Here is a 19,507-nt window from a genome sequence, read left to right as displayed (position 1 = left end):
CATGGGATATTGGATGGGCAAACACACCTGAGAAAGACACACTAGAACACAGAAACACATAACACCACACTGGTTTCAGCTCTTGTACAAATAATTGCCCGAGTGGATAGCAGCGTTTTGCATAAAGCTGAATATTTAAACACAGAAAGTCGTAAAGGGGGAGTAAAGTGAAGCAATGGCATAGCTTGAACGGGGGAGATCTAACATTCACCTGGCCTAGATACACATCAAAAATGATTTATTTGTTTGAAAGAAATTGGCAGATGCAGTGACACTCATATCTCTGCCGGCTGTTTGATACACAGTCCAGAATATATATTATGTTGCAGCCCTCTACAATCACTTTTAAAAAGAACAGAGTTATTATTTGGCAACTTTCTACTTTTTTAAATGTTTTTTACTTAAAGACATGCTGGGGTCTAGTCAATGTTACATCTGAGTTTGAGCTACAAGTCCCAGTACCAACAATAGACTTCTGCTGTTGGTCAAATACTTGGAGTTGGACTTTTGCCACAGCTGTACTGATATAATTATATTATAATACACAGGAGGCATGAAAATCCCATACATTATATCCTTTTTTTCCTTAAAAGAAACAACAGCCAGTATACAGTACAAAAGGGTTGCTCCTCTAAAAGAGTTGACTTTCATATTGCACAGCCAACTTTTATATCATTCTATTATAAATAGTTATTTCTTGGTACATATATAAAACCAATGATACAGATAAAAAATATTCTACCTACCATTTCTCTAGCAGAAACGCTAAGCTGTCGCACAAGTTTCACTTGGTTGAATCCTCCCTGACACTTATCTATAGCCTCTACATGCACCAAAACCATTGCTCCATTTATTTGTTTCCAGCAGAGCAGTTACAAAATGAAAACATGGAACATATAAGAAGCAAAGCTTTGTCAACAACGTTTGAGCTTCTATGAATGTAACACAATCAGCAGCAGAATTCTCAATAATCTATCAAAAAATTTGGAAAAAAACAGTATTACAGCTGCATAGTAGGAAACCTTATTTTTTTGCAGTCCTGCATGGCTATATCTATCGATACAGAAAATATCCCAAAGTACATGACTTTTACTCACATGAATAAAGAATAGAAAAGAATTTTCCACAATTGATAAAGGGCTGTTTATTAAGGAGCTACCTCATCTCACACACACAAATGAGGGGCATCAGCAGTCCAAAATCCCTCTATGGACAATCTAGTTCTCAGTCCAATGGGATCCCAGGACTGATTGTGCTGGGCCAATACATGTTGGGAACTATAGACACACTTGATCAAATCACCCAACCAACTTTTTTTTATGTATTCATTGACACTTACAGTGCTCATTTGCCTAATTAATTTTGATTGTTAATACATTTAATGGTTCAAGCACAGCATTGTTACTGAGGCTCTTCTTCATTGAAAGCATACAATTATGGGAAGATGCTTCCAATGGCACAGCTCAAAAACTATAATGTTAAGGTGGCCATACACGGATAGATCCGCTCGTTTGGCGATGTCGCCAAACGAGCGGATCTCCCTCCGATATGCCCACCTCAAGGTGGGCAATATCGGGCTGATCCGATCGTGGGCCCTAGGGCCCAATGATCGGATCCTTCACATTCGCAAACGGGCGGTCGGATCACGGGACCGCATCAACGAACAGATGCGGCCGCGATCCGACGGGATTTTTAACCCCATCCGATCGAGATCTGGCCGACTTTCGGCCAGATCTCGATCGGGGAAGCCCGTCGGGGGCCCCCATACACGGTCCAATAAGCTGCCGACTCGGTCTGTCGGCAGCTTTTATCAGCCCGTGTATGGCCACCTTTAGAATGTCCACATTTGCCCATGATATCATGAATCAGTCCACTATAACCTATAATGAACAAAAAACGTTTCACTGAGACAATCCCAGTGATCAAATTGCCTATTTTGTGAATGACCTTAGTCCTACATCATGCAATCTAAGGAGAGTGAGGTCTGTGTTTCCCCCTGCATCGCAGATCCAATACATAGTATGAAATAGTTCTTCTGGCGTAACACCATGCATAAGCAATAGACAGACCAGAAGCCTATTTAAAAGTGTTATAGGTTTCTATAGTATTGTTAATCAGTTCCTATACCACAATGACACTGGGGAATGTTCAGTTAAATCCATGGATCCATGCTTGAAGAAGAACAAGAAAGTTAACATCATGTAGAATTCCATTACTTTATCCAGTCCCTCTCCAAGCAAGGCTACAGTGGTTTCCTGAGCAAGTTTCATGTGACTGTATCTAAGATCATCTAAAATAGGGATAATCACTCCCATGTAATCAGTACATACAGTTAGGTCCTTAAATATTAGGACAGAGACAACTTTTTTCTAATTTTGGTTCTGTACATTAGCACAATGAATTTTAAATGAAACAACTCAGATGCAGTTGAACTGCAGACTTTCAGCTTTAATTCAGTGGGTTGAACAAAAAGATTGTATAAAAATGTGATGAACTAAAGCCTTTTTTCAACACAATCACTTCATTTCAGGGGCTCAAAAGCAATCTGAAAATCAAATGTTCATTCCTAATAATTGGTTGAAAAGCCTTTGCTGGCAATGACAGGCTGAAGTGTTGAACTCATGGACATCAGCAGATTCTGTGTTTCCTCCTGTTTAATGCTCTGCCAGGCCTTTACTGCAGCCGCTTTCACGTGCTGTTTGTTTGTGGCCTTTCTGTCCCACGTTTAGTCTTCAACAAGTGAAATGCAGCTCAATTGCCTTCACATCAGGTGACTGACTTGGCCATTCAACAATATTCCACTTCTTTGCTTTAATAAACTCCTGGGTTGCTTTGGCTCTATGTTTTGGCTCATTACGAGACGCCTCCCAATCAATGTGAGTGCATTTAGTTAGGTTTGAGCAGACAGTGTCTCTGAAGAGCTCACAATTCATTCTTGTGCTTCTGTCCTGTGTCACATGATGGATAAACACTAGTGTCCCAGTGCCATTGGCAGCCATGCACCCCAAGCCATCACACTGCCTCCCAAATGTTTTATACACAACTGTGCTATGCTTTGGATCATCAGCTCTTCCACCCCTTGTCCACACTTTTTTACTCTTGCCATCATTCTGCTAGAGCTTCATCTTGGTTTCATCTGTCCAAAGAATGTTTTTCCAGAACTGTGCTGGCTTTTTTAGATGTTTTTTATCAAAGTCCAATGTAGACTTTCTATTTTTTATGCTTATGAGTGGCTTGTACCTTGCAGTGCAGTCTCTGTATTTACTTTCATGCAGTCTCCTCTTTATGGTAGACTTGGATATGGATACTCTACCTCCTGGAAAGTGTTGGTCACTTGTTTGGCTTTTGTGAAGGGCTTTCTCTTGGAAATGATTCTGAGATCATCCACCACTGTTGTGTCATCCACCACAGGTCTTTTTGCATTGCTAAGTTCACCAGTGATTTCTTTCTTTCTTTCTTTCTTTCTTTCTTTCTTTCTTTCTTTCTTTCTTTCTTTCTTTCTTTCTTTCTTTCGATGTACCAAACTGTAGATTTTGCCGCTCCTGATATTGTAGCAATTCCTCGGATGGGTTTTTTCTGTTTTTGCAGCTTAAAGATGGCTTGTTTCACCTGCATGGAGAACTCCTTTGTCCTCATGTTCCACATACACCCCCCCCCCTCAAATCAACTCCAGGGCTTTTATCTGCTTCATTGATAATGACATAATGAAGGAACTGCCCCCCACCTGCCCATGAAATAGCCTTTGACTCAATTGTCCAATTACTTTTGAGCCCCTGAAATGTAGTTATTATGTTAAAAAAAAGGCTTTAGTTCCTCATATTTTTATGCAATCTTTTCATTTAACCCACTGGATTAATACTGAAACTCTGCAGTTCAACTGCATTTGAGTTGTTTCATTTAAAATTCATTGTGGTAATGTACAGAACCAAAATTAGAAAAAAGTTGTTTCTGTCCAAATATTTGGACAGAGCTTTACACTGTAAGTAACACAGAAAACAATTAATGTTGCCTAGTGCTGTGAAATCATATATGGTGAATGCTATAAGCCAATTAAGTAGATAATGCTTACTCTTTAGTTCAGTGTATGCCATATATAACACTTATTTACAATGAAAGGGTTATTGGATATTGTAATTAATGGCATCAAGAGATTCTATTAAGACTTACAAGACTTGTATTAAAAATTCTTTCCAGCTTTAAGTTAGCTGTTTTACGTAAGCAAAATGATATAATTGTCTCATGAGGATATGGGCGCTGGTCCGAGGATCCTATCTGCTTCTCTGTACTCGATTGCTTAATTAATCACGGCTGGTCCTGACATTTAGCGTGTGCCAGCATCGCATTCGAAATGGGTAAATCAGATGCTGAAAAGATGTCACAGTGTTGGCTTATTTTGTGTCTGGATTTTTCCCTACAGAAAAACATTATGGTAACCTTGTATAAATTCCTTTGATTTGGTGCTGATAGCTTCTGTTGAGCGTTATGGTACCCATGGGACTAACTGATTGACTCTTGTGACTCCCGGAGTTCCCTGCTCTACTTTTAAATTGCATTTTTCATCTCATTTCATGATTATAGGGTTCTGAGGTCTGGTATCAAGCATGGTGTTATCTCTAGTGTGTAAATTCCCTCCTAAACTTGCTGGCTTATTGGCTCCTGATGACACGGACCCTAGCGAATTGTAAGTTTAATATAGTTTTAATATAGGTTTTGTGAACTGTCAAAAGTATTTAGAGCCCCCAAGTATTTTGTTTGTACCAGTGCACAGTTTCTGTGATAGAAATGCTTACTGAGAGTAATTAGTGTTGTTAAGTATGTGCAAAGCAGGGTACAAAGTGCAAAAACCAGGCACAGTCCACTATATTTCTTTTGTAGTTTGTACCTTGCCCTTAGGGTTGCCAACTGGCCAAGGCTGGGACTGGTATTTACCAGCAATGTACTGGTTGGTAAGTTTGAAGGCCCTAGTTTTCCACCCCTGGCCCACCTCCAATCCACCTCTTCTCTCCACTGCTCTTCAATGTCACAAACCATACAAAATTGAACACCCTTCGTCCATTTTTGACCCAACCCTGCATCAGCAACATAACAACCATGTAACATCATTACTCTGCCCCCTCTTAGCCCCGCCCCCAATGTCACAACTCCGCAAGTAGGGTCAAGAAGAAAAGCTGGCAGCCCCACCTCTCCTGCATATAGAAAAATTACCACAGTTATCTGCGCTCCAAGAAGCTCTGGAGAAGAATTGTGTTCTCCTGATTGATACAGTATATCTGCATGGGGGAGCACTGTATTTATGATGGGTGGGTGGGGGAAAGGCACATAGACATCCCCATAATACTGCCTCCCCCTAACTGAGCCTTGTACTTATCTCTTTCCATAAGGACATACTACTTGTCTCCCATATGGTTTATGCACCACTAGGTGGAGAGTGCAAGCAGAACCTGGATAGAAGAGGGCTTTTGCTCTTGTGTAAATTTTCCCAATTATATGTGTGCCACAAAAACTATGCCACCTAAAGCAAATATTAAAAATATAATGCAGCAGACTTTTATTACATTCTCCCACCAGATTATATCTTCCACTATGAATGACAAAGTCTCTGTAAAGAGATATACCAACAGAACGAAAGGACATACAGTCTGAAAAAAGACAGACCAACAGACTGAAAAGAGACAGATCCATAGCCTGAAAAGAGACTGACCAACAGACTGAAAAGAGACAGACCAACAAACTGAAAAGAGACCGACCAACAGACTGAAAAGAGACTGACAAACAGACTGAAAAGAGACTGACCAACAGACTGAAAAGAGAGTGACCAACAGACTGAAAAGAGACTGACCAACAGATTGAAAAGAGACTGACCAACAGACTGAAAAAAGAGACTGACCAAAAGACTAAAAAGAGACAGATCCATAGCCTGAAAAGAGGCAGACCAACAGACTGAAAATAGACTGACCAACAGACTGAAAATAGACTGACCAACAGACTGAAAAGAGACTGACCAACAGACTGAAAAGAGACTGACCAACAGACTGAAAAGAGACTGACCAACAGACTGAAAAGAGACTAACCAACAGACTGAAAATAGACTGACCAACTGACTGAAAAGAGACTGACCAACAGACTGAAAAGTGACTGACCAACAGACTGAAAATAGACTGACCAAAAGACTGAAAAGAGACTGACCCATAGACTGAAAAGAGACAGACCAACAGACTGAAAAGACCAATAGACTGAAAAGAGACTGACCCATAGACTGAAAAGAGACTGACCAACAGACTGAAAAGAGACTGACCAACAGACTGAAAATAGACTGACCAACAGACTGAAAAGAGACTGACCAACAGACTGAAAAGAGACTGACCAACAGACTGAAAAGAGACTGACCAACAGACTGAAAATAGACTGACCAACAGACTGAAAAGAGACTGACCAACAGACTGAAAAGAGACAGACCAACAGACTGAAAAGACCAATAGACTGAAAAGAGACATAACAACAGCTTGTAGATGTGCAAATACAAAAACAATGATGTGGCACAGGACTCTGTTGTTTTCATTTAATTCTCCCCAAAGGACAGCTTGGCTCCCCTGGGCTTCTTCCACTTCTCCTTCATGACACAGTATGAAGCATTGCCCTTTGCCCGTATGCTAACAGTATTCTACAAAGACCCAATATTTTTATCAGCACATAATTTCACCTTTCCTTTCACATGACTAAATTTTATTCTCTGCCCTGTCACGATGCATTGTGTCATGCCTTGTCAGCCCCCATATTTTATTGTTACCTCCCCTGGTTATTTCCCTGCTACCCAGATGCCCTTACTAAAGGATGAAATGGCGAGGAGAATTTCAGAGATGAACTGTCAGTAAAAGAAGCTGTAGGTCATGCATGTCCCGACTAACAATTCTGCCAGCCATCATGGATGGTAGAATCTAAACACCTAAACCCCTAAGGTGTTTAATTATGTGCTGGGGGTTCTATCCTATTCATGGAGAAGGAGGAGCTATACAGATTTAATGTCTTAATGTGACAAAAAACTTGAGTAATGGATGATACCTGTGCAGTCAGCACCAACCATTTGGTTTTTTGCAGTATAAAAACTAAGAGTGGTGAAACTGGCTTCCATTATCCACCCTCCACCACGTATGCCACAAAAATTCTAGCGCCCACAAGTGTACAAGGTCCAAATGATAAGGGCAACAAAGACAAACACCCTGCAATAACTACCCAGGGGGGCCAGGAGGTATAGGGGCCCCATGAGGCCCTAAATTAATGAGCAATGTCAACATATATTTGTAAAACAGGTCAACCTCTGGATATGTTGAGGGCCCTAAAATGAATTTGCTGTGGGGCCCAATAACATCTAGTTGCACCATTGTCCCCCTTCCTTACTTAACCACCACCATACCATCCCACTCAGCACCTAAACACCAACATGCCATCCTGCTCAGCACTTAACCATCACCATACCATCGCACTCAGCTCCTAACCACAAACATGCCTCCTGCTCAGCACCTAACCACCAACATACCATCCCGCTCAGCACCTAACCACCAACATGCCATCCTGCTCAGCACCTAACCATCACCATACCATCCCACTCAGCACCTAACCACCAACATACCATCCCGCTCAGCACCTAACCACCAACATGCCATCCTGCTCAGTACCTTACTACTACCATACCATCCCACTCAGCACCTAACCACCAACATGCAATCCTGCTCAGCACCTAACCATCACCATACCATCCCACTCAGCACCTAATCACCAACAGGCCATCCTGCTCAGCACCTAACCATTTACATACCAACCCTGCCCAGCACCTACCATCCCGCTTAGCACCAACATGCCATTCTGCTCAGCATCTAACCACCAACATGCCATCATGCATAGCACCTAACCACCAAAAAACTATCCCACTCAGCACCTAACCACCAACATGCCAATCCTGCCCAGCACCTACCATCCCGCTCAGCACCAACATGCCATCCTGCTCAGCACCTAACCACCAACATACCATCCCGCTCAGCACCTAGCCACAAACAGGCCGTGCTGCTCAGCACCTAACCACCAACATACCAACCCTGCCCAGCACCTACCATCCCACTCAGCACCAACATGTCATCCTGCGCAACACCTAACCACCACAACAATATCAGCTCTCACACTTGCTTCACCTGCTCATTGATACCTAACTGCACTGATGTGCCATGCTGTAGTTACAGAAGAGGTTTACACCTAGGGTCCTAGCGGTCCCCCACATATTTTCTTAGGCACATGCCTCTTCTGCCTACCCCTAGATACAACCCTGCATTTAAATGCCTACTTATGTTTGCCCCATGCAGGTGTTAAGATTCAGGGCTCAGGATATGACTTGCATTATTAGGGGCTCCATGGAAGCAGACACACATACAGTATAAGGGGCATCCGTGGGGACATTCGATGTTCCACACATGTTAACTGGCAGGTACAAGTTGCAAGTCTGAATATATATATATAATATTACACAAAAGACATAATTCACTTTCATAGAGCCTTTTGATTCTGCTGAGTGTCAAACAATAACTGTAAATAATACATAATAAATCACTTATACATGGCTCATTTTCACTTAGTTGCCCCATGTGTTAATGTCAGGACCTTGATTTGGGAACTGACAGAACATAAATAGTTTCCCTTTGCAGAAGAAGCAAGATGCATTTCATTTTAATCAATACAGAAATTGCTTTGGACTGTACATGAAAAGTAAACAGGCTCCAGGATGACATCACTACAAGACAGAGGAGAGCCCCAAAGAATGATCATTATTTAGGCTCCACTAAACTCAGGGATTGAAAAAGAAAAACTGAGACTTCTTAACCACATAACATATTTTTTTTCTCTCCCCACTCTACATGTATGATTTTACCACTTCTCTCTCAAGAGGACATCCCCATTTATTCATTGTTCTTTAAACACTCTGGAGTAACAAGAAGCCTGCATATTGCTGATGATGAAATTTGTGTTGGTCATGGGGCAGAAGTGGTTTGACATGAAATGCTTGGAGGCCATAGTGGCGCCATTACCCAGCCCTGGAACTCCTGTGGCCTGCCAACAGCCAGTTAGGTGGCCCCACCAAAATAGTCCAAACTGACCCCTGTGGTTGATCAGCTCAGCCTTGGTTCTTCACCTGTGATCGGACAACATCTAGTCTAGACGGGCCCACCAAATTACTCTAAACTGGGCTTTGCAGTTGATCAGACCACTGCTACTTCTCTATATTACATCTTTTTCGCAGCCCATTCTTATGATTTCCAAAGTTTTTTTTCCTTGACTATAGCAGCTTAAAGCTTCCAACTCAGTCTAAAGGAATTTAATCGGCAGCTTAAACTTGCACGCGTATGGTCAACTTTAAGACGTACAGTAAATGTACAGTGTATAGAAAAACACCGGAGAACACTTTGGGTTATATTTATCAAAACATGAAGTTAGAGTTGTCCACAGTTCTCTAAAGTGAAATTTCACCCCCATCCATTCACTGTTCTTCCTTGCAGATATCGCCTACTGACTTGGCATCTCTTGACCACTTTGGCAGGTCATTGGTTTGTTTGGGCCCATAATAACCACAGTGGTTCCTTATTAAAATTCATTTTAAATATATAGTGATGCAACATACAGGGTAGAGCCATATTACAGGTTGCAATCGACATTCTGTTCCAACATCCCATATTATTCTAGCATCAGAGGCTGCTATGTCACTCCCTGTATCTCCCTTTCCGCACTTTGTTTTCTGACGGAATATTAATGTTTCTTCCAGTACAGCCTCCTACAACACACCAACACCCTATGTGAAGCTAGAAAAATTGACTGCTGTTTGTTTCCAGCCCACGGCTTGTAGTACTTGCCACTGCTGTCCTGATTAACTGTTATGTTACTCCTACACACTTACATGCACATTTAGATGTAAGATTCAGACACAGAAATGGGTCCATTAGCAAAATGTTACATGAAGAACAGGGAAAAGCAGCAAACTGACTCTTGAATGAAGTCGTATTCCTCTTCAACTGCTGGAAGCTGTAGCTGAGAAATAGCTGCAAGGTCTGTTGAGCAGACAACCTGCATATACAACTATTTATTGTACTTTATTGTAACTACATAAGTGAATTATTTACATCCGTCTCTGCTCCAGTAGAGCTTAGACCCCCTTTACATACACACTATGGTGAAATGTTACCAGAAGCAAATTAACCTAATTCACTGGAGAACCCAGTGAAAACCCACATAACAACTTCTAACTGGAACTGAACCTAGGATCTCAGTACTACAATGCCATTGTGCAGTTGTAACATCTGTTCTCCTTCTCCATAACCAGCCACTACCTTCATTCATGCTCTTTACACTATAATATAAATTGAACACTAATTAAACAGTGTGTCCAACTCCCCCTATAGATGAGCAAGCATGCATGAGTACCTATTAGCAAGCTCCGTTTAACACTGCAGTACATGAGGTCCAACAAAGAACCTCACCCTAGTGGCCAACCAAATATTTAAGCACCCCTCCAGCTACCACTGCCCCTCTGCCCCTCTACCCCTCTATTGTACATAAAATAGCAGGACCATTTTAACAAAATATGGGGCTTAAGCCAAAAAATTAAACTTGAGGCACCAAAATGTACACATATAGTGCAGTCAAGTTCCTTTGGCACACCCTTTAGCCATAATTACCCAGATAAGTCAGAAAATGGACAATTGGATGAAATGGTGCCTATAGTAACAGTGGGATAATAGTCTCTGGGAAGGGAGTGTGACTGTGGGATAGCAGGTATAGTAGGGAGAGATGGTGCCTATAGTAACAATGGGATAATAGTCTCTGGGAACGGAGTGTGACTGTGGGATAGCAGGTATAGTAGGGAGAGATGGTGCCTATAGTCACAGTGGATAATAGTCTCTGGGAAGGGAGTGTGACTGTGGGATAGCAGGTATAGTAGGGAGAGATGGTGCCTACTAGTAACAGTGGATAATAGTCTCTGGGAAGGGAGTGTGATGTGGGATAGCAGGTATAGTAGGGAGAGATGGTGCCTATAGTAACAGTGGATAATAGTCTCTGGAAGGGAGTGTGACTGTGGGATAGCAGGTATAGTATCGAGAGATGGTGCCTATAGTAACAGTGGATAATAGTTTCTGGAAGGGAGTGTGACTGTGGGATAGCAGGTATAGTAGGGAGAGATTGGTGTCTATAGTAACAGTGGATATAGTCTCTGGGAAGGGAGTTGTGACTGGTGGGATACGCAGGTTATAGTAGGGAGAGATGGTGTCTATAGTACAGTGGATAATAGTCCTTCTGGGAAGGGAGTGTGACTGTGGGATAGCAGGTATAGTAGGGAGAGATGGTGTATAGTAACAGTGGATAATAGTCTCTGGGAAGGGAGTGTGACTGTGGGATAGCAGGTATAGTAGAGATGGTGCCTATAGTAACAGTGGATAATAGTCTCTCTGTGGATAGCAGGTTAGTAGGGAGAGATGGTGCCTATAGTAACAGTGGATAATAGTCTCTGGGAAGTGTGACTGTGGGATAGCAGGTTTAGTAGGGAGAGATGGTGCCTATAGTAAAGTGGATAATAGTCTCTGGGAGTGTGACTGTGGGATAGCAGGTATAGTATCGAGAGATGGTGCCTATAGTAACAGTGGATAATAGTTTCTGGGAAGGGAGTGTGACTGTGGGATAGCAGGTATAGTAGGGAGAGATGGTGTCTATAGTAACAGTGGATAATAGTCTCTGGGAAGGGAGTGTGACTGTGGGATAGCAGGTATAGTAGGGAGAGATGGTGTCTATAGTAACAGTGGATAATAGTCTCTAGGAAGGGAGTGTGACTGTGGGATAGCAGGTATAGTAGGGAGAGATGGTGCCTATAGTAACAGTGGATAATAGTTTCTGGGAAGGGAGTGTGACTGTGGGATAGCAGGTATAGTAGGGAGAGATGGTGTCTATAGTAACAGTGGATAATAGTCTCTGGGAAGGGAGTGTGACTGTGGGATAACAGGTATAGTAGGGAGAGATGGTGCCTATAGTAACAGTGGATAATAGTCTCTGGGAAGGGAGTGTGACTGTGGGATAGCAGGTATAGTAGGGAGAGATGGTGTCTATAGTAACAGTGGGATAATAGTCTCTGGGAAGGGAGTGTGACTGTGGGATAGCAGGTATAGTAGGGAGAGATGGTGTCTATAGTAACAGTGGATAATAGTCTCTGGGAAGGGAGTGTGACTGTGAGATAGCAGGTATAGTAGGGAGAGATGGTGTCTATAGTAACAGTGGATAATAGTCTCTGGGAAGGGAGTGTGACTGTGGGATAGCAGGTATAGTAGGGAGAGATGGTGCCTATAGTAACAGTGGATAATAGTCTCTGGGAAGGGAGTGTGACTGTGGGATAGCAGGTATAGTAGGGAGAGATGGTGTCTATAGTAACAGTGGATAATAGTCTCTGGGAAGGGAGTGTGACTGTGGGATAGCAGGTATAGTAGGGAGAGATGTGTCTATAGTAACAGTGGATAATAGTCTCTGGGAAGGGAGTGTGACTGTGGGATAGCAGGTATAGTAGGGAGAGATGGTGTCTATAGTAACAGTGGGATAATAGTCTCTGGGAAGGAGTGTGACTGTGGGATAGCAGGTATAGTAGGAAGAGATGGTGCCTATAGTAACAGTGGATAATAGTCTCTGGGAAGGGAGTGTGACTGTGGGATAGCAGGTATAGTAGGGAGAGATGGTGCCTATAGTAACAGTGGATAATAATCTCTGGGAAGGGAGTGTGACTGTGGGATAGCAGGTATAGTAGGGAGAGATGTGTCTATAGTAACAGTGGATAATAGTCTCTGGGAAGGGAGTGTGACTGTGGGATAGCAGGTATAGTAGGGAGAGATGGTGTCTATAGTAACAGTGGATAATAGTCTCTGGGAAGGGAGTGTGACTGTGGGATAGCAGGTATAGTAGGGAGAGATGGTGCCTATAGTAACAGTGGATAATAGTCTCTGGGAAGGGAGTGTGACTGTGGGATAGCAGGTATAGTAGGGAGAGATGGTGTCTATAGTAACAGTGGATAATAGTCTCTGGGAAGGGAGTGTGACTGTGGGATAGCAGGTATAGTAGGGAGAGATGGTGCCTAAATTATTTAATACAAAGATGGCAACAGATTTTCTTGTATACAGTAAATATCTGGGCCCTGCAAACGTTTACAAATGTTTAACAATTTCTTGTTATTGCACCAAACAATAATAATTTTTTCATGGAAACCATTATTAGAAATGAGAAACAAGAGTTGCAAACAAACCCAGGCTGTTTACAATATTTGCCTCTCTCTAGCAGGAGACAGTTGTAAGATAACTTCTAGGTAAAAACTTGTCTTGCATAATAGGCCATAACTAATTAGATTTATAAATTTGTTGAGTCATTGTAAAACAGAAAGCAGTGTAGAAGTCTCAGTGCTCTGCAGTCAGTATGTTTTCCACTAACGAACGGCACATTGCAAATTTCATTAGGACAATTCTGCAAGTCATTATGTTTGGAACAATATAATCTGCATGTTGGGCATTTCTGTGACAGGGACAGGGAAACTGTAATGTTTCTATTCACATGCAAACACATTCCAATTGCAAACAAAGCTTTTCTGCTAAATACCTAAAGGATTGAATCTATTATCTGGAATGCTTGGGACCTTGGGTTTCCAGATAATGGGTCTTTTTGTAATTTGAAGCACCTTGCCACTGACATGGATTTATACTAGATTAGTTCCTTAAATGTTTTATTATTACAGAATAAAAACAAATGAGTCAAATAACGTAAGAATGTTTTGCTTAAAAATGACTCCATAGTAAATGGCATTCATGACTTTCAGAGCTTACTGGATAATGGGCTTCCCATTAATAGATTCCTGTACAAAATATGCAGTATCCATAACTGATATGTCAGCTGCATTTGGGACGCTGAGCCAAGCAGGGGGTCCCCTAGTTACCAACTAGTAACACCACTGTGAGGGAAATTCTGATTAGGTCCTACATAATATTCTACTATTATTGTTGTATGAGTTATACTTGTAAATGTATCTTGCACTTAGCCAGTAACGCTGAAATCTTGCTGTATTCTGCCTATTTTAACTAGTACTGTACAGGTTACTGCAATTTTAACCCTATCACTGTAGACATAGGAACAATCACTTCTTAGTTCAATAAATTACTTTTTTTTTTTTAAGTTATAAACCTGGTTATATAAGTATTCATTGTTTTACACACCGTATGCTATAAAGGCCTGCAGTTGTAGAACTGAAATGGTTGCCAATAAAGTTGTAACATAAAATGTGCAAGTGATTAAATCCATTCCTGTTAATATTGATTCATTGAGAAAATCAGACGCTCCATTTCCCCAAAATTATAGGTAAAACATCACACAACTAATATTATTTGCATGAAGTAGCTTGAAGCTTGACTGACCAAGTTGGGGTTGTTCACACTGGAGAAGATTAAGGGGTGATATGATAACTATGTTTAAATATATAAGGGGATCATATAATAATCTCTCTAATGATTTATTTACCAGTAGGTCTTTCCAGCTGACACAAGGTCACCCATTCCGATTAGAAGAAAAGAGGTTCCGCCTATATATTGGAAAGGGGTGTTACAGGGAGAGCTGGGAAGTGAATCAGTTGTACAGGCTGATACATTAGATAGGTATAAGGAAGGGTCGGATGCTTTATTCACCAGTAGCTCCTCCCAGCAGACAGGAGGGAGCCAATGAGATTAGAGGAGGGAAAGGGGTGTTACAGGGAGAGCTGGGAAGTGAATCAGTTGTACAGGCTGATACATTAGATAGGTAAAGGACGGGTCGGATGCTTTATTCACCAGTAGCTCCTCCCAGCAGACAGGAGGGAGCCAATGAGATTAGAGGAGGGAAAGGGGTGTTACAGGGAGAGCTTGGAAGTGAATCAGTGGTACAGGCTGATACATTAGATAGGTACAAGGAAGGGTCGGATGCTTTATTCACCAGTAGCTACTCCCAGCAGACAGGAGGGAGCCAATGAGATTAGAGGAGGGAAAGGGGTGTTACAGGGAGAGCTGGGAAGTGAATCAGTGGTACAGGCTGATACATTAGATAGGTACAAGGAAGGGTCGGATGCTTTATTCACCAGTAGCTCCTCCCAGCAGACAGGAGGGAGCCAATGAGATTAGAGGAGGGAAAGGGGTGTTACAGGGAGAGCTGGGAAGTGAATCAGTGGTACAGGCTGATACATTAGATAGGTACAAGGAAGGGTCGGATGCTTTATTCACCAGTAGCTCCTCCCAGCAGACAGGAGGGAGCCAATGAGATTAGAGGAGGGAAAGGGGTGTTACAGGGACAGCTGGGAAGTGAATCAGGGGTACAGGCTGATACATTAGATAGGTATAAGAAGGGGTTGGATGGTGTTTAGCTAGTGAGGGAATACAGGGATATGGAAGATAGCTCATAGTACAAGTTGATCCAGGGACTGGTCCCATTGCCATTTTGGAGTCAGAAAGGATATTTTTCCCCTCTGAGGCAAATTGGAGAGGCTTCAAATGGGGTTTTTTGCCTTCCTCTGGATCGACTGGCAGTTAGGCAGGTTATATACAGACTTAAAAGGTTGAAATTAATGGATTTGTGTCTTTTTTCAACCAAACGTACTACCGTATATACTCGAGTATAAGCCGCGTTTTTCATCATCCAAAATGTGCTGAAAAAGTCTACCTCGGCTTATACTCGAGTCAGTAGGCAGTAGCTGAGATTGCAGTAACTTTTTATCATTCCTATACCAACAGTTCACTTGGGGGGAGACTGCAATATCACACAGCGCCCTCTGTTGGTTATATGAAAGAATAACAGTGTGCCCTCTGTTGGTTATTTGAAAGAATAACAGTGACTGCAATATCACACAGTGCCATCTGTTGGTTATATGAAAGAATAACAGTGCGCCCTCTGTTGGTTATATGAAAGATTAACAGTGACTGCAATATCACACAGCACCCTCTGTTGGTTATATGAAAGAATAACAGTGTCTGCAATATCACACAGCGCCCTCTGTTGGTTATATGAAGGATTAACATTGATGGCAATATCACACAGCGCCCTCTATTGGTTATACGAAAGATTAACAGTGATGGCAATATCACACAGCACCCTCTGCACATGGTAGTGGGACAGTGGGACAATGCACACAGTAATCCGTTTGGCAATTCTCTGTCACCATCAACTTTGCAAAGAAGTCCGGTTGATTGCTGGGGGGGTCGCTTTGGCGGAATGTGCGCTGCTGGGAGACAGGCACATTCCCCGTCCCCTGTCTCATGAGTAATCAGTGAGTAATCAGTATTTTTACAAGTGCATGTATTTACAAAAACAGGGGTTTTTTAGTTACAAAGTTATGATCATAAAAGATCTGGGCAGTCTCTCACTCTGTGGAACCAATGCTGTGGTCTTGGCAATATCTCTTCTCTAAAAAGCTGCAGGGGGGAGGACTAAGCCTTCTGATTAAAAACCAATGTCCAGACCAGGAGACACTCATCCCAAGAAATGTTACCATGCAGGGAGGTTCCAGCCTTTGAATACTATGACCAGAGGTAAATAGTTAGGGACCACAATATGGGGTTTACTCTGACGTGGCATGGTGGCTTACTAATTTTATGATCATAACTTTGTAATTTACAACCCACGTTTTGTAAATACTCAATCATACTCATGAGACAGGGGACCAGGGAATGTGCATTGATCAATCTCCTCTTTTTTCTGTATGCTTGGGAGTGCATAATGGGTGGTACAGGTTACATATCCTTTTTGGTGGGACAGAGAGGTTATGGACTATCGACAAGATATGGAGGCATTAAGTTCACAAATTTTAAAGTATCTTTATTATTTATGTAGGGCAGCACCACAGATTAAGGTTAGTAGGGTTAATGCAACACAGTTTGCCACCATCAGCCTGTAAATCTGATCATCCAACCAGGATAATATATAATGAAAACTGCAGATATTTTGTAATCAAAATAAGACATTGTTTTAAATTGACCCTTTTTCTTGAATATTTCTTAAATACAATGCCACATCTACCTGTAGTTTGTATTTAGTTGATACTATGCTGCCAAATAACAAAAAACATTATGTATAAGTCTTACCAAGTGGTAGAAGTATAGAGGAAGCAGAGGGCCCAAGACCACAGGGTCTGCTGTTTAGAAAACCTTCTCTCCAGCTGTTCTCCTACCCAAAGAATTGTGGCACACGTGAGTGCGTGGAGTGGGAAAAGGGGCCTGGGTAAGGATTTCTGCATGTGCTTGGCACCTCTGAAATGTATTTTGCAAGTGGGCTTAGCTCCATGTACAGCAGATACCCCACTGATCTTACCCAAATGTTGGCTTTGTAGATTAGCCATGAATGCTTTAATATACAGAATTACAAGAATACAGTTCCCACAAAACCCTGTCTCCATACCTCTGTGCAAGGTACATACAGTGGGAAAGGTCAATTTCAATTCATGTAAGCCCTGCATTCTTAAATGTTTTGCTCCTTTATTGTAAAGTTATTTTAAAGCATTGCTCCATTGTAAGATTGTGAATGGCAAATTATCTAATAATCTAATCTCTTCTCCAATTGAATGATTCCCTTACTTATTCAGAACACTTTGTAAATAGATGTAAGTGGTGCTACAAGGCTGAAAGTTAATTATGTTTCTGTTAAGGTCCAGTGCACATTTTATACAATGTAAATAATGAACTTAAACATTATGACTGTCAGAAAAATTACCCTAATATATAGGTAAATGTTTCTAATCATACTCAAACTTAATATATATTGTAGATCTTCAAGAACAAAAAATAAGCTTACCTTTGTCAAATGAATTGAGTTTTTGAAATGATGGATTCCTCATATAATAAATATGTCTACAACATTATGCTAGCTGTTTAATTAATAGTAGCCATCCTGATTTTTGGCAGTAAAGTAGATTATTTACCATAGAGAATAAATGAAGTGGTTGCTTTATTACAATGCAGGGTTTAAACACACAGTAGATCAGTGGGACTGAGGCACAAACATTAAGCATGAAAAAAGATTCAAAGATTTGTAAAATCTCAACATGAGCATGATATATTTTGGGCATTTAGAGACAGTGAGAACCATTCGTCTGGGCAGTGTAGGAATGGAATAATTTCTCTTGTAATCTTGCATTTGCTTCCAGATGTGAACACACCAAAGCAAAGCTCAATAAGTCTCATCTGCGGGTTATCAGAGCTGGTATTGATTTCCCTTTTCCCTGTTAAATGTAACCTCCACTGTCTGTGTTAATTAATTTTAACAGGAAGCTATATCCTGATTATTGATTCATTATTGTTTCATTTGCATTCCTTTAGAAAGAGTAAGAGGACAAATGCAGCAGAAGTATCTATCTAGCTTTTGCCAATATTCTTACACAAATCTCTCTTACCTAGGCCTCGTCATGCCAATGGCAGGTGTAGTCTTATTGCAGACAACAAAACATCTGAAAAACCATGTTATTGTACTGTAAATCACAGTGGTTGATTTACAGTGAGCTTGGTATTTATATTGATATTTGGAATTTATCTTAAAGGCTTCCCATGTTAATATTCTTTCACAATATAGTATAAGTAAGTACTTTATTAATTGTATACCTTTTTATTTCCTGGTTGTAATGAGCAGAGCTTGATTTGATGGAGGAAATCCTGTATTTCAAAACAATTGGTATGTTGTAGTTTGATTGTTGGCTAACATTCATAAAAATGTAACAGAAACATGATTTCAACTGGGAGGGTCAGTCCTTCAGTTCAGTTTTCTGTACCCCTTCTGGCTTTTTTTAAGGGTGGCCACAATATGAACTGTGTTATGCAGGGAAAACGAGTCAGAGAGAAACTCAAGCTTAATTTTTAAGAAAATTGTCAGTCTCATTAAATGGTATTTAGTTTTTAATAATTTTATGCCATTGTATCGATTATAACTTGTCTTTCATCTGCATAAAATTTGCTGTCATACTGTTATCATTTGTTTAACATGAAAATAAAATAAAATATTTTCAAAATAAATCAATTTTTAAGAAAAACCTATTGATATTAATTTTTAAGAAAATGATGTTGAACACTGAACTGTGTATGTAGTAAGAAAATGCTGTCCTTCAGGGACATCTAGTTGCTCAACTGAAATAAGAAATTATTGGGTACAATCAAGCACCACACACGGGGGCATTTCCAATACGTTGCTAAGATGAGAACTCTTTTGCATTTGGAGAATTAATTCTTTTGTTTAAAACTGCATGAAGAAAGTATATGGATTGGGTTGGCCTATGTAGATGAAGTGAATGGAATTCATTTAACTGTAAAGATTTTATCCATATGAGATAGTAATATATTATTTTGTTTATTTACACCCAGATCAATATACAGGAGCACCAGGATCAATACAATGAATTTGAAACAGTGCCACCAGTTAAGATTGATGAAAAAAGGAAAGTTTTGTGATGTTG

The sequence above is a fragment of the Xenopus laevis genome, chromosome 5L (assembly GCF_017654675.1).
Source record: "Xenopus laevis strain J_2021 chromosome 5L, Xenopus_laevis_v10.1, whole genome shotgun sequence".
NCBI lineage: Eukaryota > Metazoa > Chordata > Amphibia > Anura > Pipidae > Xenopus > Xenopus laevis.
The sequence above is the reverse complement of the archived record's forward strand: the minus strand, read 5'-3'. Positions refer to the sequence as shown.